We start from the raw sequence: 19,222 nt of genomic DNA, 5'->3' as shown, positions 1-19,222 counted from the left end.
TACGAGAATTTTTTTCTGTTTATATACTGACACCATTATCAATGTTTTTCCCTGTTTTAAGCAATTTAGAGAGATGCAAGAACAGTTAGAATAAACAGGTAAGGAAAAAAAAACTTTATAAAAAATAAAAAGACTTCAAAGGCATTTTTTGCAGTCTAATCACTTATTACACAACATTTCACCACAAAAATAATTAAGGCAATAGAAGAATTAAGACAAAAATGTTTCAAAACCTTACCAGTTTGTTAGTTCTCTTATAATCCATTACATCTTACCAAACAATCGTAGCAAAATGGCAGCAGCTTAGTTTGTATGAAATGAGAGCGAGTCCGCGATACCAGGATTGTACACCATTTTAAATCAAATTGTAATATTTTATTAGCTACAAACAGAAAACTTCCACCAAGAAAAAAAATTGTTCAAGAAGAGTACAGCGCGGACTGCTGTTACCCGGATGAGTCTGTTATTAGCTTTTTCTGGTTGTTATCTAGGGATAACAAACCTCGGAATGTCGTGACTGACCAATCAGAATCAAACATTCCACAGAGCTATATAGTATATTTATATTTAATATTGCGACATATATATATATATATATATATATATATATATATATATATATATATATATATATATATATATATATATATATATATATATATACAATAAAATATCAAAATAAATTATAATATATTTATAAAAGTATTGGTCATCTCATTAATAAATACTTAAACACATTACATAGCATTTAATAATAATTATAATATTATAACCCCCCCCCCCGTATACATATGTGTATATATATATATATATATATATATATATATATATATATATATATATATATATATATATATGATCAAATCAACATAAGTTTAAATTTAACAATTTAAAATAATATATTTAACAATTTTAATAATTACAATGGAAAATTATATATACTGAATTGTGTATTAAAATATATAAAGTACAATTTTAGAACTATTTTACATAATATTATACATTAATGTTTCAGTTTTAAGCAGGATAAATAGTAAGGGTAAATAGTAAATAGTTAGCTCCACCTCATTAAACAGAATGATTATTTTATTTAATTAATTAAATGTAAATATTTAAATGTAAATATTATGTTGCATTATAAATATATATATATAAAGAATATAAAATATATAATTATATAGATATATATAAAATTAATTAAAATATATTTTGTGTTACTCTGATTATGATAAAATTGAGGTTTATTTTGCACAGTGAGGGAAAACAATCAACAGCTAAACACTAATTAGCTCCACCTCATTAGACATTATGAGTAACGCCTTGGAAAACATGAACCCAATGAAGCAGACATAATCATAGCACTTAAATAAACATGGAGGAGTTTTATCAGAAGACCCACCCAGCAGCTGTTTTGAATCTCTTTGTACATATAATGTTACACTCCTCCCTGTGGGACTGTCTCACCAGCTTCATTAAAATTGAATAGAGGTAGGGCTACTTTCTAGCTTTATATTATGAGTAAACACTTCTTGAGACTCCCATCCTGGTACAAAGACACAGTTAAGGAGTTCTGCGTCAGACCATAACCATTTTTTCGCAAGACTGCAAGTTGAAGATGCTTACATCTCCTTGCTATGCACCCATCACATAAAGAATTAACAAGTAGCCTGCAGAAACGTCTTGTTTAAGAGGAAGGACCCCTGAGCCCAGGGCGTTTAACCCCTGAGGACCAGCTGTAATTGGGTTTCCTTTATGAACAGAGCTTGTGTGAAGCATCTGAGCCAATCTGATGGATAATACATGGTGCCAATCTTCTAAGAGGTAAGAGCTGAAATATGAAAGGAAATGCGACTCCCTACAGTTTCCTTTTCAGAGGAAGATAAAAAGACAGCGATAGGGAGAGCTTCCCAAACAGCATTTCTATTCAGAAAGCATCTCTGCGACAGGATATTTGATGGAGAAGACAATTAAGAGAAGAGTCTTTGTGCTTCACCCGATTACTCTCATTAAACAGACAGAATAACAATAAAAACACAATACTCTCATCAAATTATTCCTCTGTTTTACCAGGAGAACAATATCCCCTGAACTAATGGCTTGCTTTGCATTTACAGAACTGGTAGGGAGTGTTACCGAAGTTGGCCATATGTGCCAACATCAAGCTGGCATAGATAAAAAGAGAGAGAGAGAGAGAGAGAGAGAGAGAGAGAGAGAGAGAGAGAAAGAGTCTTACTGACAAAAACGGAGAGTTTAATAATGCAGTTCTTTTAGTGGAGGGATAGGAGGTTTCAAAGGGACAGAGAACAGAGTTTTCTTTGCCTCTCATGTTTGTTTGGGCAATATTTATCCTCTTTGTGATTTTGTCATAACATTAAATTTCCCCTCAGAGGAAGAAAGAAAACATGTGGGGAAACTGTGAGGGATTACAGGCGGCTGAGCGCACCAAACAAGCATTAAGCACATAGTCTATCACTCATATATACAGAAAAATACCACAAAACCCCAAAATGATGAGACCTCTTTAACATAACAAAAAAATTTTGGTCCTTTATCTTTTGGTAATTTCTCTCTGTAATTCACAAATTCATGAACAAATTTAATTGAAATAAAAACAGTTTTTGTGGGTTTCAAAGTCTTTATAAATATTTATAATTTTTGTAAAATAAAATCAGAGTATAAAATATTTGAAATAACTGTTTTGGAATGCTTATTAAGCCGTTTCCCTGTGTAGATATTTTAAGCTTTTCTTCCTTGCGGTGACATTTGGTCCCTGCAATGTAGGCAAAACCTGACCCATGTAACATAGCTGTGAGTTTGTCTGTGTGTCAGCCAGTTCTGCCTCCAAGAACGGTGAGTCAGGCTTTCAGCACACACACACAGTGTCTCGCAAACCACACCTCACTCTATCTTCTCTCTATCTCTCTACCAGCTGTCTCCTTTAGTCCCCATGCCTCCTCATTTCCTCATTTCCTCTCTCCTCACTCCTCTTTTTCTCTTTCTCTTCATCATCCCTCTGTCACTCACACATAGGAGCATGTGGGTGTCGGACCAGTTTGTAAAACATCAACGGCAGATGCCCTGCCGGGTAACATTGAGCAAAAGGTTCTAAGGTTTCTGTCTCTCTATCTCAAACACACACATGCCATCTCTTTTTTGCTGTTCCAAATTCAGTTGCTCGCTTGAAACTGTACCTGCCAACACAAGCCTGCACTACAAAAAAATCTCGGTATTTTTGGCTTGTTTTGAATGAAATTTTGAAACATCCTTTGAGCCAGTGTAGGGTAAGTTACTTTAAAAAATAATGAATTACTAATAATATCGTCGATACTTTAATACATGCACATACGTATTACCACAAAGTTCATAAACAACCTTCTGATATTTTAAAAACTAAATTCTTATAGCTTAGCACATTATAAACCAACCCGATCTCACGGCAATTCGTACATTTTTCACGAGGCTTATTCGTACGAATTCGTACGACCACACTCATACAAATTCATACGATTTTTGCCAAATCTTACGTATTTTCCGAGTTGCACAATTCGTATGAATTTGTACGAATGACCTACACCTAACAACGCCCCTAAACCTAACCGTCACTGGGATTTAGACAAATCGTATAAAATCATACGAGTGAGGTTGTACAAATTTGTACGAATAAGCCACCGCGTAAAAAAAGTACGAATTGGTCGTGAGATAGCGTTGTATAAACATCAAAATCTAATAGTACATTAGCCCAACTAGTAAAATACATATAAGTTTATGTAAAAATAGCATGTTAATTATTGTTATTCAGTTGTTGATTAATGCCGCGTCAAATCGTGCTGTTCTTCTGAGGTAAATTCTGGCTTATTCCTGATAGCAAGTCTTCTACCAAAAATAGATCTAGGTTTGTATCTAGGTGACGAGGGGGTTTGCATGCAAGTTTGGTTACAGGTAATGAACTCTGAGACGGGAAAGACTAACTTGACTGCGTTACATCCAACACTGCTTGGAAATAAAGTTTGTGTAGAAACCATTTTCAATCAGAAATTGCTAGTAGATTTCACAGTTAATCACAAATAAATAGCAAGCAAGACACTGAATGAAACTTGCAAACAGAAAAACTGAAATAGTATGTTCTTGTAAAATGTAGTCATGACATTATATATATATATATATATATATATATATATATATATATATATATATATATATATATATATATATATATATAATGGAAAAACACAAAATACTGATTCCAAAATATTTTTTCTGCAGTGTTTATTTTTGCATGTACAACTCTGCACCAGTCCATGGAGAACGTGTCCACACCCTGACAAGTTTTCAGTGTCAAGTAATTTTCCTGTCAACACGAAAAGTGCAATACTGTGTGAAGCCACAAAATCACAGCCCTTCAGAACATATTTAATGTTTAATGTAAAGCTATGAGGTGTTGGCAGGCTTGTCAACGCAGTGTAACAAAAACACAAACAAAACGACAGGCAAAACACCTTGAGATGTCACTTGTCGTGATTGATTAGGACACAGACTGAAATTACATGGAAGAGATGTGATCTATATCTTGATGCTTTCATGGCACATTTGGTTACAACACGTTGTCGGGGAAACAGCTGACATCTATCTTCAGAATCAGACACATGCATTTTAACTGTGATGACACCTGTTTCACTTCTGTTTGTGGGGGGTTTCATGAAGAGAAGCTGCATTGATGACAGAATATAGTATATAAGACGATAAGCTGTATTGCATAACACTGTATCATATACTTGAAAGTTGACCACTGAATTTTGCTGAATATATATATATATATATATGTTAACAATTTATTTTAATATTTAACTTTAATTTGAGGTTAAAATTGTTATTGAAAATCAGAATTTCACTAGCATATTGACTACTGAAAATATTTTTATAATACATTTTTATAATAATTATAATTTTATAATTTTTTATTTTTAGTATTATTTTATATTAATATTAATTTACATTAAATTATATTAATATTGTAATTTATTAATAATATACTAAAACTACTGTAAAAAGTAGTTATACCAAGTAATTATATTTTTCTTTTTTAAATATTTTTTTAATTTATTGTAATTTATAATTATATTGATTACATTTATCCATTACATTTGCTGATTTATAAAATAAATAACCCCCGTTTGTATATATTCTGTATTATAATACAGAAATATATTAAAATACTTTGCAATCATCAAAATATAGTGGATAAGTTTAGCAATTTTTCATTGCATATCTGCAAGCATCACTTTAGATCATCCTTTGACATTAATCATCAAATTCCTAGCAAACATGCATATCAGCTGTGTCATGAAATATCGCACAGTCCACATAGAGACATCTTTGATCATGTTCAAATTCTTGGAAATCATCTGAGAGAAGTATCGCACTCGCCTCGAAAAATAAATCATCTCTCCTCCAAGCTTCTGCAGCTCCTATAGCACTATTATTGCAACCAACTCACTCCAACACTATAATATGAAAACACTTGAGAGGCAACATCACAGTATGAGAATATGCTGTAAACTTTTCTCCACTTCCAATTTCTTGCTCTGACTGCTGTTGAAAGGTTACAGGAAATGTCCTTCCACTGGCCTAATTGTGTCTTACCTGTCTCACATCTCTTTCCAGTGAAGCCCTGCTGGCAGATGCAGGTATCTGGAGAGACGCAGGAACCTCCATTGAGACACTGGCCCTCACACAGCACTGCACATCAAACACAAGACACACGGGTCAACACACATTTCAGCAGAACTACACCATACCAATAAAAACAGGTCTCTGAATACTAAGCTAATGCACGGTTGCAGTATAGGTATGTACACTGTGAGAAAGATATATATATATATATATATATATATATATATATATATATATATATATATATATATATATATAATTATTATTTTTTCTTTCTAAATTTCAAGTTTAATTGTTACTTGCTATTTCTTTGTAATTTACTAGCAATTTGTAAAAGAAAAATTACATTCCTTTTTTTTAATGTAATGGTACTATTTGCAGTATGCATCTAAATGTGCGAGTGAACAGTCAGGCGCAGTAAAAAAAAAAAAATTAAGTCAAAATGGTGGTCTTGGCAAGAAGATATAATATTCTGGATTATGCATTAGATAATGCCGTGCAAATGCAGTCTAATGAACCTGACAATTGCTTTCAAATTTCTTTAATTTGCTTGTAATTGGTTCTTTTGTTTATTATCCCCTTATGATATAATTACTTAAATATCTACTATGACAAACGTATTTAAAAATACTTGTTATTTATTTGTTTATTAATTATTATCCATTTTTTATTTATCATTCATAAAGAAATATCTTTGTTCTGTTCATTTTAAAGTTCAATTTGCTTATTTATTTCTTTGCTCTTTATTTTTATTATTTTACTTGGAATATTAACTTGTTTTTTAAATTGAGAAATACTTTGTTTTAACTAAATTTGTTCATATTATTATTATTATTAGTAGTAGTAGTAGTATATTAATTTAAGTGGATAGTCCATACTAACTGATTGAGTTGTTTCAAAAACTGTATGACTTTTGTTCTTCTGTAAAACAAGATATTTTGAGAAATGTCTGTTTTTTGTTTTTTTTTCACATAATGGAAACCAACGCTGTTCTCCAATATTATGAGTTCCAGAGAAGAAAGTAAGTCAAAAGGATTTAAAAAGACACAAGTATGAGTAAATAATGTCAGAATTTTCATTTTAACATTATAAATACATTCATATTAATGTTAACCCTGACATTAGTTAAATTTGTTTTTGAAAATCAATAATCTTTACTGTAGTTTTGGTACAGTGCAATGTATGTGCAATGTATAGTGTAGAGTTCAGATGTTTGTGCTTACCTCTGCAGACGGTTCCGTTACCGACGTATCCTGGTTTACAGGAGCAACTGTGTCCGTCCACCGTATTGAAGCAAAGAGCGTTTTCATCACAGGTATTCAGTTCACGCACACACTCGTCGTGCTCTGAAAACACAAGAGGCATGTGCATCAGTGTGTGTTTGCACACTTTCCTCAAACTTTTTGCACGTTCTGCACTTTCCATCTTCCTTGCTGCTGTTTCTCTCAGAGGAAATACAAGATGAAAAACAAGTAGAAGGAAGGAGAAAAAGACAGAAAGAAAGAATAAAAACACGAAAAGGGGTAGGAGTCAGATGCGCATGAGTACGGTGCTTAGGGAATAACTGACACTACTGTACAAAAATAATATGCCACAGTCTTTGTTGAAGGTTGTCTGCGCATTTGAGATGCTGTCAAATATTAATATGTTTTTTATGCACTTAGTCTTTCTTTATATTTCTTCAGCCTTTGCCTTTTCATTTTTTTTTTTTTTTTTTTTACTTTCACTTAAAATTCAAGGTTTATTTTTTGTTACCAACACACAAACTTAAATTTTTACTGTTTTAATTGTAATTTCCTAGTAAATTACTAAACTAAGTCAGTAACATAATGTATTTAAACATTTGATTTATAATAAAGAACGCAAACCAGTCCATATATTATTTACACTATAATAATAGTATTTTTTGCATTTTAATAATTTTGCATTGAAATCGATCATGAAACTTTCAGCAATCGTCTCACAATGTTACAGTCTTACGATGACCTCCAGATGACCCCAAACTAAAAGAAAGGCTTCACTCGGCCTAATTGAAATGCCAATGAAAGGTCTTCTGCTGCAGATATCTTTGGGGAAAAATGTTCCCACAGCAGCCGGGAGTTCAGAATCGAATCAAATTCTATTTGGTCCGAGAGGACTTATTAGGGATAACTAATACAAGTATATGCCAATACAATATCGTTTGTTGGCCACTTGTTGAGATTTTTTAATTTATCAGTGTTTGTCAATTTATATGTTATATTAAATATTTTATTGTGCATATTGGTCTATATTAGATATTTAATTGTGCAAATTCAGATAACCTTCTGACACTTACTTAATATTTAAAAACACTAATAGTTGCAATGTAATTTTTAGCAAATCTAAGACTCAATATCTGATTTTCAAATTGCAGATTATAATGCTGTGATGCCTAAATTGAATAGTAGCATTTCAAAGGATTTATTTAGCATTTTTATCTAATATGAAGATCCAAAAGAAGAAATAACGTGTGGAAAAAAAGCCAATAAACAATTTGGTCCAATATCAGCTCCATTGGCTCCCTTGACACAAGCTCTGTTTACCTCAATCAGTTATATTACAGTCATGCCAAGCAGCGTTTGACTGAGATGAATCCCTCACAGTGGACGTGTTTGTGTGGTCTGATTTCTCATCTGCGTTGACTCATCTGCCCATGACAGCTAAAATGACACCAATTATCCTCCTAATTACTCACATTAACAAGCTTTTCTCTCCCTGCCTCACACATATTCATGTACCTTCTATCTTCCAGATGGGCAGATCTGTCAGCTACCAGGTGAAAAAATATATACTCACATAAGCACTGCAAACAACAGCAGACCCACATTGTGCTTAGAAATACACAAACACACACACACACACACATATCTGTTACATATTCTGTTTAATCTTTCCAAATCCCAATGTTTACACCTGTCTGGTGTCTTTTTCTTCAACGCAAGTCACTTTTCATTTCCTCAAACCCATCCTCCGGTGAAGCAAAACTGCCTAATCTACTTTATTCATAAATCTTACAGCACAGATCTTTTAATCACTCTCATTAAAATGTCATTAAATAATCTCATTAAAACACACTTTAACCGATGAATGATGCTGACTGGCTGTGTGTTTTTATGCTGCATTTGCAGCTGAATTAAGGAATCTTAACCAAATCACAGATTCAGTCTGAACGCTTGCACAGGGTGCCAAAAACCATATTCGTTCTTACAGACAGAAATGCTGTTTCTCAAGCATGCAATAAAAAAATCACATTTGGAAAAGATGATTCGTTGTGTTTGTGCATGAAAGGGATAGTTCATCCAAAGAATAAAATCATTTACTCATCCTCATGTCTTTTGAAACCTGTTTCACTTTATACTGTGAAACACAAAAGAAGTTGTTTAGCAGAACGTCCAAGCTGCTCTTTTTCACAATGTAAGTGAATGGTGAACATGGTTGCGGAAAGGCTTTTTTCAGTTTGTTGCTTACACAAACATATCACATGGCTTTAGAAGACTTTGAATACAGTGAATGGATATGGATCACTTGTATGATATAGAACAGCATGAACGTTTTTCAAAACATCTCCTTTGGAGCAAAGAAAGTCACACTTAATTGAAACGACATGAGTGTGATTAAATGATAGCTATTCTAATTTCAAGGTGAACTATTCCTTGAAAAATAGAAACCTAATTAAGGTGAAATCTCTCTGACCTTTGAAGGGACATTTACACGGACAGCTCTGTCCAGAATAGCACATAAATGAACTGATTGGAGACTAACGTCATTTTTAGTTTAACATCTGCTGACTGCTCAAGAGGAACTAATGAAGTATTCTGTGAGAGACAGAGAGAAAGGAGAAATAGAAATCCCATAATCACTGTTATTAACTGCGTATATTCTTTTCTTCGTTTGACAACAAATGTCTGGTAAGGTTAATGTAACTGACAAAACCTCTTATCATGCCTACAAGTTTGTTCATTGCTTAGTTAAAGGATGTAATTAGTCAGTGAGTCAATCATGAAGGCAAGACAGAGCTTTAATGAACAGATATGGAAACAGTGGAGCGCAATTAAAATAATTACAGTAATTCCAATAACTTCTGATGTTTTAAATTAAAATACGATCAACTGATTAAAAGGGCTTTTGTTTCAAACCAGGTAACGTCTATTGCAACTTCATATTAAATGAATCACAGTTTCAACTGATGCGACTGCAGGCTGAAGATTATCTCATAATAATCCCATAGGCAAAATATGCAATATTTTTCTCTGTGTGACTGCACACATGAATAATTGAAAATAAAAATGTTTTGCCATCAGAAAGCCAGCCTCCCTGAGCCAATCAACAATAGACACAAAGATTTCAACCAATCATCACTGGGGAACAGATCCAGAGGGAAAAATGAGATATTCAACAAATAGAGTTAAACTTATAACTGCTGCAAGTAATGGTTTCATTCAATGGATATAAAAGCAGCACAGTGTGCATTTACATTAATTAAAAAATAAATCTCTCACCTGTACATTTTGAGATGACAACACACATTCAGAGGATCAATTCAAAATGACAACCCAAATATGATTCTGCAACAATTCTTTGATTCTAGAATAGCATTAATAGAGTTTCAGCCATTGTGAACACCATTTATGGATCAGTATCCAAATAATGCTCTAGATAGGCAAATTTAACCATACAATAATTGACTCCATAACTCTACATAAGTTTGAGGCTCAATGCTGTTCAATTTCTGTAAGCTTTTTCATCAACTGCTGAGCACAACCACATTACCAGGTCATTAGAGGCTTGCTCAGAGAAAGCTTTTTCCACTTGTGCCTTCGTACATCAGTCCAGCTCTTTCCATTACAAAACAACAACATGCAGCATTATAACGAACAGAAGTCGTCATCTAACCAGAACTTGATAGCGAGGTCTGTGGTATGCAGACTACATGAAAAATAATGAGAATAAATAACAACAACGCAGCTGGCCTTGAAAACACATGACTTTCTGAGATGATCAGCAGAAAGAAACCTTGAACAGTTTCCAAAATAAAAGCTGAACTGTTGTTGCCCATGATTGCACCTTGCAGCCCAGGTGCAGTTTTTTTGTGCTTTTGTGTATTTATTGAGACAGAAACATTCCTGGCCTCTTCATTGTAATTAATTCAGTTTTAAAGTAGGTCACAGAAGGACTAAGGCTCATTTATCGCATAGTTGTTCCCTTGCATCATGTTTTGCTTCCTTATCCTGCACTCCTGAAGAGATTTAATAGCTTTTTTTAAGTTAAAGATCAGGAGCACAAACCATCTGTACTTTCCATCAGTGAAAAATTTCACATATGCTGTCTTTTATCCCCCCCAAATTCACTTTCTCAACCCTTTTTTTCTTTCTCCCTCTGTTTAATTCTCATTATTCCACTAATGCATGCACTATTAAAGCAACGTTAAACAATGCTCGATAAGATGCATAAAACAAACATCATTAGAACAAAACAAAAAAACAAAACTATATTTTTTCTGTATGTTGATATGTATATATATATATATATATATATATATATATATATATATATATATATATATATATATATCAACCATTTTATTTATTTAAATATTAAAATCAATTAAATTAAATGAAAATGAAATGAAATTTGAGTTTTTACTCACATTAAAAAAGCACAAAAAAGAGAGAAAAGATAACAGCAAAAGTTTATTAAAAAGATTTATGTTTCAAAAACTAGAAAACTAAAAAAATATATAAGAATGTAATTGTAATTATAGTTTACAATATTACTGTATTTTTTATCAAATAAAAACAGTCCTGATGTATTTAAGTGACTACTTTCAAAAACAGTTTTAAAATATGCATGAATTATTCAAAAACTTTTGGAATACTACATAGTAAAATATTTATTATATTAAAATATTAAACATAGTAGCTGCATCCATTTAATAAAATATTAATTCACTTAATTAAGATTCTTCCATGATTTTACTTACAATATTTTTAAAAATCGATCTACTCCTTAACAAATGCTCATATTTCTTTAATGAGTGAATAAAAATGAGTGAACGAGTGCCAAATGTGGCATATTAGATGAATTTATGGGTTCTTTAATCATATTTTAATGGCCTGGAACCATGACCTAATTATAAACACTCCAGACACATTATGCCATGGATCTCATCTAAGAGATTCAAGTTAATAATTCCATGGAGAAAAAGCCCATCTGAATGATTTCTGTACTCACCTGTGCAGGAGTAATCATCAATGCGGACATAGCCGCTGTTGCAGACACACATAAAGGAGCCGGGTGTGTTCATACACATTGTGTTCTCCCTGCAGTAGTGTTTCCCCTCTGCACACTCATCGATATCTGCAAGCACAGCAGAACACAAGACACACTCTGTACTATGACCCGGACACAACACGGTTTGCAAAACATTTGGGAAGAAGCAATGCCAAAATCCACCATTCACACTGCAGCTGCGATCAATTAGCAGCATTTGTCTAGAGTGCTGAAAGATCCAGTCTTCTGTTGTACAAAGAACATTACTCTTCACACTACTGCAGGAAACTGTTAAGACTGTAATGTAGCAGGAACATCAACACCATGTTTGAATTGTTTGATGAATATTTAAAGGGAAGCACAAATAATTAAATTATGCCATATTATACATTTGTCGCCTCAAATTTTATTTGACCCCCTGTCTTCCATGAAAACAAGTAAATAAACCACTGCTTTAAACTTCTTGTAAATCTACCTGAAACTTCAACAGCCTTGATGATAGAAAGAAAACAAATCCATCTATAATAAAGAGAAAGTGGTTTGAATATCTTTTGAAAATAATGCATAGTATGTGTGACTCAGTCAAGTCCTTAAAGTGCATTAATAAAACACAGAACACTTCTAGACCTTTCACGTTCTGTCCCTTTCCTCCACCCCCTTCACTTTCTCAGCCTCCAGCTTTTTCTCTTATACTTTTCATAGACACACACTTGTCTTTCGGTCCACCCACTCTCTTCTCCTCAAGAACACTTTATATAATCTTCCTCACAATTTTTTCTCTGTTTAAAGCACAAACTCATGCTCTTAATCAGCATATTGTCTCTTTTTTTCTTTAATAGAAAATATCATTTTCATCATCAGTTTTTTCTAAGATTATTCTTTAAAATAAAAATCCACCCATTCATCCAAGCAATCAACCAACTTGTCCCATCTAGGGTCCATTTTTGGCTGCAGGCAAATCAAATTAAAAAAATAAGTAAAATAAAATAAAATAAAAATATATTCTCTGAAAACAAGTCTTATTAATGGAGAGGCATTACATTTTTTTTTTTTTGAGAAATAATAATTATAATAATAGCCTTTGCACACCAGTAGCTTTAGCAATGGACTGTTAAAGTCGATTTTTCTTTTTAAGATGGTGAAAACATAATATCAGTCCATCAGAGCAGTGTGTTTGGATTAAAAGTGAATAGTGGGGAGAATATGTTTAAAGTCTTATCTGTCTCAATGTGTCTTCTAAGGAGAATTCAGTACTTAAAATTAGGAGAATAAATTCACTCTTCTATTCTGTAATTGAAAATGCAATGCCTTTTTTGGCCACTTTTGTTCTAGAAGACATGAATCCCAAATTAATAATTTAAAGTTTATTTCAGTGCTAGCACTGTTATCATTTATAAGCCTGAGGCTGCTACCAACTACAGACTGCAACAGTCAGAATTGTTCCACAAACTAACAAGATAAAAAGTCTTTCATATAGAGGCCATTGTCAGTTATGTAATTCTGATGTTAAAAAACGTTATTTTATCCCAGCTTAATGTGTGAGACAAATATAAACCACTGATTAACTGCAGCAGAAAGCAAAAACACATAAATAGGTTTTTCCCTGTTTCTGTGGATCTTTCCTGACCTGGTATCAAAACAGGCAAGATCAGCATATTTCCAAATGCTAAACGAGTCAAACAGTGCTTGATAAAGAGTGCTACTATGACCCAGCAGGTCACACTGAGGCTGGCCTTTGAGCCACATTACTGTAACAACAGTGTTGTGTATATTCTCTCAGACATTTACAGAAGCTTTCTGTGCATTTCTGGTGACCAAAAGTTTTTCTAATGTCACTTCCCCCAAAATTGTCTATTGACTGTCTATGCTGGAAGCATCCTACTGTGACTCACAATGATAAAGGTGAAAGTCACATGAAGACAAAGTAAGCTATTCGCCTCCACATCAAAAAGTGCAGTCATCTCAATAGATTTTTCACAGCTTAAGGTTTTCAATTAAACTGCTTTCAAATAACTTCCTTGAAATCCTAAAGGGGAAGTCAAAACTGTTTATAACAGACTTTCTGCTTCACAACATGTTAATTGATGGATTGAAGTTGTGTGGATTACTTGTGGATTATTGTGATGTTTTTATCAGCTGTTTAAACTCTCATTCTGACGGCACCCATTCACTGCAGAGGATCCATTGGTGAGCAAGTGATATGATGCTACATTCCTTTAAAACCGGTCTGATGAGGAAACAAACTCATCTACATTTGGATGGCCTAAGGGTGAGTACATTTTCAGGTGAATTATTCCTATAACAGGACTTAAAAACCTAACCAAAAGAAAATCTCTTGCATGTTTTCAAGCAACACCAAGGTAAAACTATAAATAGTCATTGGATTTATGTGTGAAAAGAGATATCCGTCTCATTCTCGCTGGGCTTCCATGTATGTTAAGACAAGGGTACATCCTATTAAAAGCCAGCGAGCCACAGGAACCCTCCTTCACATCTGTACACCCACTCGCACAGCATGAACTCTAGGGTTCACAATGCATTAATTACAGCTGTAAGGATAATAGCGGTGCTGAAATATTAATTCTGCGAGACACTAAGTAATCACCAGTCAACAGCTTTCGTCGGCAACTCCTCCATCTGTGATTGCAGGCAATTTAGTGATTTGTGAAAGCCGTTATTTGCTTATACAAAACAGAAATTACTAGCAAGCAAATCTGTGGGGGGTCAAATAACAGCTATGACGGTTTTGATGGATTTAGAGTTTTATTTGTTTGTATAGTGTTAAGAAACAATCTTTGGGAGTTTAATACCTTGGCAGTAGGCGCTGTCGTCCCTGAGTGCATGGTAACCTTCTTTACAGCTGCAGAAAGCTCCTGCTTCTAGGTTAATGCAGTCCGAATTCTCCACGCAACTGCGGCTGTGATCCTCAGCACAAAAATCGTGCCCTAAAAGTGAGATAGATAGATTAGAAGTGCTATGCAATGCATAATCTGATATTTATAATTTATGCATTATATTTACACAATTGACCCTATGTATTGTGGTTAATACACACTTTACATTCAACTGGGAGGATTTTTTGTTCACATACACCTGGCTATTAGATTTTAGTAGATATGCATATTGCATATCCTGTGGTGTGACAGGCAATATACTAAATTATCTAAAATAATTTTAAATAGCATTTTACCAATTATTTTATAATTGTTAATAAATGACTTCTTAATGAGCTTTTAATTGGTCTTTTTAACTTGTCTCAACAAATCTCCATTAAACAAAATCAGTTTACTTGAGATGCAACTTTGCATTTAAGATATTAAGGTTTGTTTTCAGAAATTATTTATTAAACATAAATGTATTTTGTACTATTGGACTTATTTGTTAACTTGTTTATACTTAAAACAAGTGAACAAAATTAATATGAGGATTTTTACAGTGTTGCTTGCACAAATAAGCTGATCTTGTTTTTAGGGATTTAGATATTCTAACTTGAACATTTGATAAAAATCATTATTAAGAGTAGTATATTTTGATTATATGATCTCAAATTAATAAATGGTCTGTTTGTCGTTTTAGCAACCTGTCATACAGCAGGACCCTTTAAAAATAGATAGTGAAGTAATAAAAAAAAAGATGTACATTCACTGATATATTCATATAAATTACACAATTAAACAATTAAAATTAAACACAAAAAGCAAAAACTAAACAAAAAGCAACCCTAACAAAACAATTTTACAAAACAGTTCAGAGGTGTTAAGCCTTGTTCAGATTGTCAGTCTAAATCCAATTTTTGTGCAAATCCGACTGGAATTCGATCATATTTAGCATAGGAACAGCAAAAAAAAAAAAAAATCACATGAAATTCAAATTGTACAAATCTGTTTGGAACTACATTCATATGTGGTTTGAAATCTTATTCAAATTGCATTTCTGGAAATATGTCTCAGTCTGACCGCTAAGACTTGGCATAGCTCTTTCACTTTCTCAAGCCACATAAAACACAAACATGTCAGACATTTTTTTGTAGAAAACATGCTCTGTGAACTATGAAAGGTGTTGAAAAGTTGAGAATATGCTGCCCTTTAAAGTCACTGTTAAACTAGGTGTCATGTGTGTGCAATTATATGTGTGAAGACTGCAAAAATAGATGAGTGGTGTCATGCACAGTCAAGGCTTGTTATTGAGCACAAATCTAGTTTGTGTGTGCACTGGTCAAAGGTGGCTGCCCTTAATATGAATCCAATCAGTTGAGCGTGGGAGGGTGTGTGTTGTTCCTGCGTGTGTTAGTGTGTCCACCTCTGCACACTTTACAGCAGCGGTCTGTGAGTGTGATCTGCTCTGACTCCGGGCAGTTTAGCTCTGGACAAGAAGTGATCTCAACCCTACGCATACTTCGATCCTGCAAACACACAAACAACGTTTTTATTCAATTTATCCTGCAAATAAAACTGAAAACTGGGAAAATCCAACTTCTAATGCTAGATGCTAGTTTTGAAACATGGTAGCTGCTTTTAAGCTGGACTATAGATGGTTCAATCAAACATACCAACTTCCATGATAGTCTAGATGGCTTTTGGAACATTTGGATAAACCAGTTAATGACCAGCTTGATTTTCAAATTTTCAAAATCAAATGTTTGCTTGGATTTCAAATTTATAGAAAAGCTCAGTCAGAAATTCTAATTCTCCAGGTATCCAATTTATAACCAGGTTTATACAAATTTTACATTTGAATTTTGCCTGGAATTTTTGCCTGAATCCATAACCAGGCTGAGACGGATTTAATATTCTGCCTGAGATTCTAATTCATAACCAGGAACAGACAGATATTGAATTCCAATGCTGCTTGGAATTCAAATTCATGACCAGGCACAGACAGAATTTAAATTCAACCGCTGTTTGGAATTCAAATTCATAACCAGGCCAAGAGAGAATTCAAATTCCGCCTGAAATTCAAATTCATAACCAGGCCGAGGGAGAATTCAAATTCTGGTTGAAATGCTGCTTGGGATTGCAAATCATAACCAGGCCTAGGCACAATCTTCACAGCAGAATTCAGATTTCAGCAGAATCTGAATTCCGATTATTCATGGATTCCAATTAGCATATCCAGGCAAGAGAACTAGGAATTTGTTTAAAAAAAAAAATTATGGAATAAGTCTGATTTGTCTGGGTCTGTTGAAAATTTCAGATCACTGGCCTGCAGTTCCACTAATTCTTACCCTGCATTCAAACAGCAGACAGTTTCCCTTAGAGTCATGTACGCTCTTGCGATCACCTTCCACGTAAACTCTTCCTCTGAACAGACACACGGCTAAAGCAGAAAAAAGATATACAGAGAAGAAAAGAGCAAAAATAAGATCCAGACAAGAAATTAAGAGGAAAGAGCCAAAACAAAGTGCTTTAGAATGTAAAGCATCGATCAGACAAGCATGTTAGATTAAGCCTAGCAGAGCACAGTGTTAAATAAAGCCCTGGTTATCAGTCAAACTGCTATTAGCTTCTGCACATTAGCTCCGCTCACTCAAACACTACACACCGCACACTGGTTTTGAATTATTTAATGATACCAGCGAAAACGTGGTGAATGTGTTGTGTGTGTTGACATTCGCATTTGTGGCAGCGGTATCCTAGCAACACAGGGATGTGGTCACTTTGTTATCAAGACCGCAGCTTGATTATATAAACGATTTTGGTGGAAAGAAAGATAGCAAAGAGAGATGATGGAGATATAAAGGAGCAAACATGAAACAAAGGACAGAGAAGAGAAATATGCACCTTTATAACGCATGGCCTCAATTTGTTTGTGTGTGTTTGTGTGTACACTCACGCTGGCATTCTTTACAGCAAGCTCCAGGCATGTAGATAGGAGCTGTATCAGGGGGACACTGAGGTGGTGGGCAGAAAATACTCTCGCACTCCACTGTGCCATTCTGTAGGTGGAAAAACACACACACTATCATCATCAGTAAAAGAGCTTCATAATCCACACGATTCTGCAACATAAACTGACAGAATGCTGATGGGCAAATCACAAAGCTAAGTCTTCAAAATCCTAAACTAACTAAACAAGCTCAACAAATACTAAGGTTATGAAGCAACTAATCTGACAGTTTTGGCTGCCAATTTCCTGTACTGGTTATTGATACATATTTAGTATTTTTTGTCTAGTTTCTAGTAAAAATATTTTACGAAAAAGCCAATGGCGTGTAAGAAAAATAAAGATTTTTTTTTTAAATAAACACTGATAAACTGATACTGTAAATAATATGATTAATACATATAGATATTAATATATCTATATTGATATATGCATTAATTATAAAAAATAAACATTAAAGTATGAACTTGAAATCTTATGATTCTCATACATGAAAACTGATCTTAACATATCTAGTGAATGTATAATGCGTTGGATATCATAGAGCTGCTAATGGGGAAGGAATTGGTAATGAATTGTTTTTGTGAGAGAATGCAAAGTTTTTTGAGGGGACATAATCATTTAGCAGGAGAATGCCAAATGTTTGTCAAGAGAATGCAAATGTTTCTCAAGAGAATGTAATAGTTTTGTGAGAATTACAAATGTTTTGCATGTTTGAAAACAAAGTTTCTTGAGGAAATGCAATACTTTTTAAGAGAATGCAAAGGCATTGGCCTCTTTAGAGGCTCTGTAGGATATTGTGGAAACAAGCTCCCACAGTAGTAACAGCAGAAGTAGTCAGATCACATCACTACTAATTTGCATAATTTGTATGTCACTCATGTCATCGCAGCTATTACTAAAAGGAATGACTTCCAGTTGCTTTGTCACTGAAAATTGCTTTCATTGATGAAACGGTTCTTGTGTTGTAATTTGGAGAGCCATCTGTTGTTTAAATTCCTAATTCACCCCATCCACGCAATACATGAACTTACTGAGCATGTACAGTTTCTGCATCCATCTATCCAAGCATCATCGTCCCTGTATATCTCTCGATTTAGGGTGCATGTCCTCTCACAGTTAACAGCCATCCAAGTACTTCATCTTCTCTTCGGCAAGTGCCAACTACAGCACAATGAAGACATGAGAAAGAAGAGAGGGTGAGACTGAATGATGAATCAATAGAGGGAGGCGATAAAAAAAAATGACAAGCAAGCAAAAAAAAAAATATTTAAGAAGGAGAGGGAAATAAGAGATTTATGATAAAGGCAGCTTTGGTGGTGTTCACTATAAACAGACTATATAGCACATAAAACTAGTGACATTCAAACCAGTACTA

The 19,222-nt window shown here is 33.7% G+C and overlaps 1 pseudogene; it reads right to left on the bottom strand.

Moving 5' to 3' along the window:
• Nucleotides 1-2,938: 2,938 nt before the first annotated feature.
• On the bottom strand, nucleotides 2,939-19,008 carry LOC113098156 (protein kinase C-binding protein NELL2-like; annotated as a pseudogene).
• Between the last annotated feature and the right edge of the window lie 214 nt (nucleotides 19,009-19,222).

The sequence above is a fragment of the Carassius auratus genome, unplaced genomic scaffold (assembly GCF_003368295.1).
Source record: "Carassius auratus strain Wakin unplaced genomic scaffold, ASM336829v1 scaf_tig00216430, whole genome shotgun sequence".
Classification (NCBI taxonomy): domain Eukaryota; kingdom Metazoa; phylum Chordata; class Actinopteri; order Cypriniformes; family Cyprinidae; genus Carassius; species Carassius auratus.
Note: the sequence above shows the minus strand (reverse complement) of the source record. Positions and strands in the feature narration are given on the sequence as shown.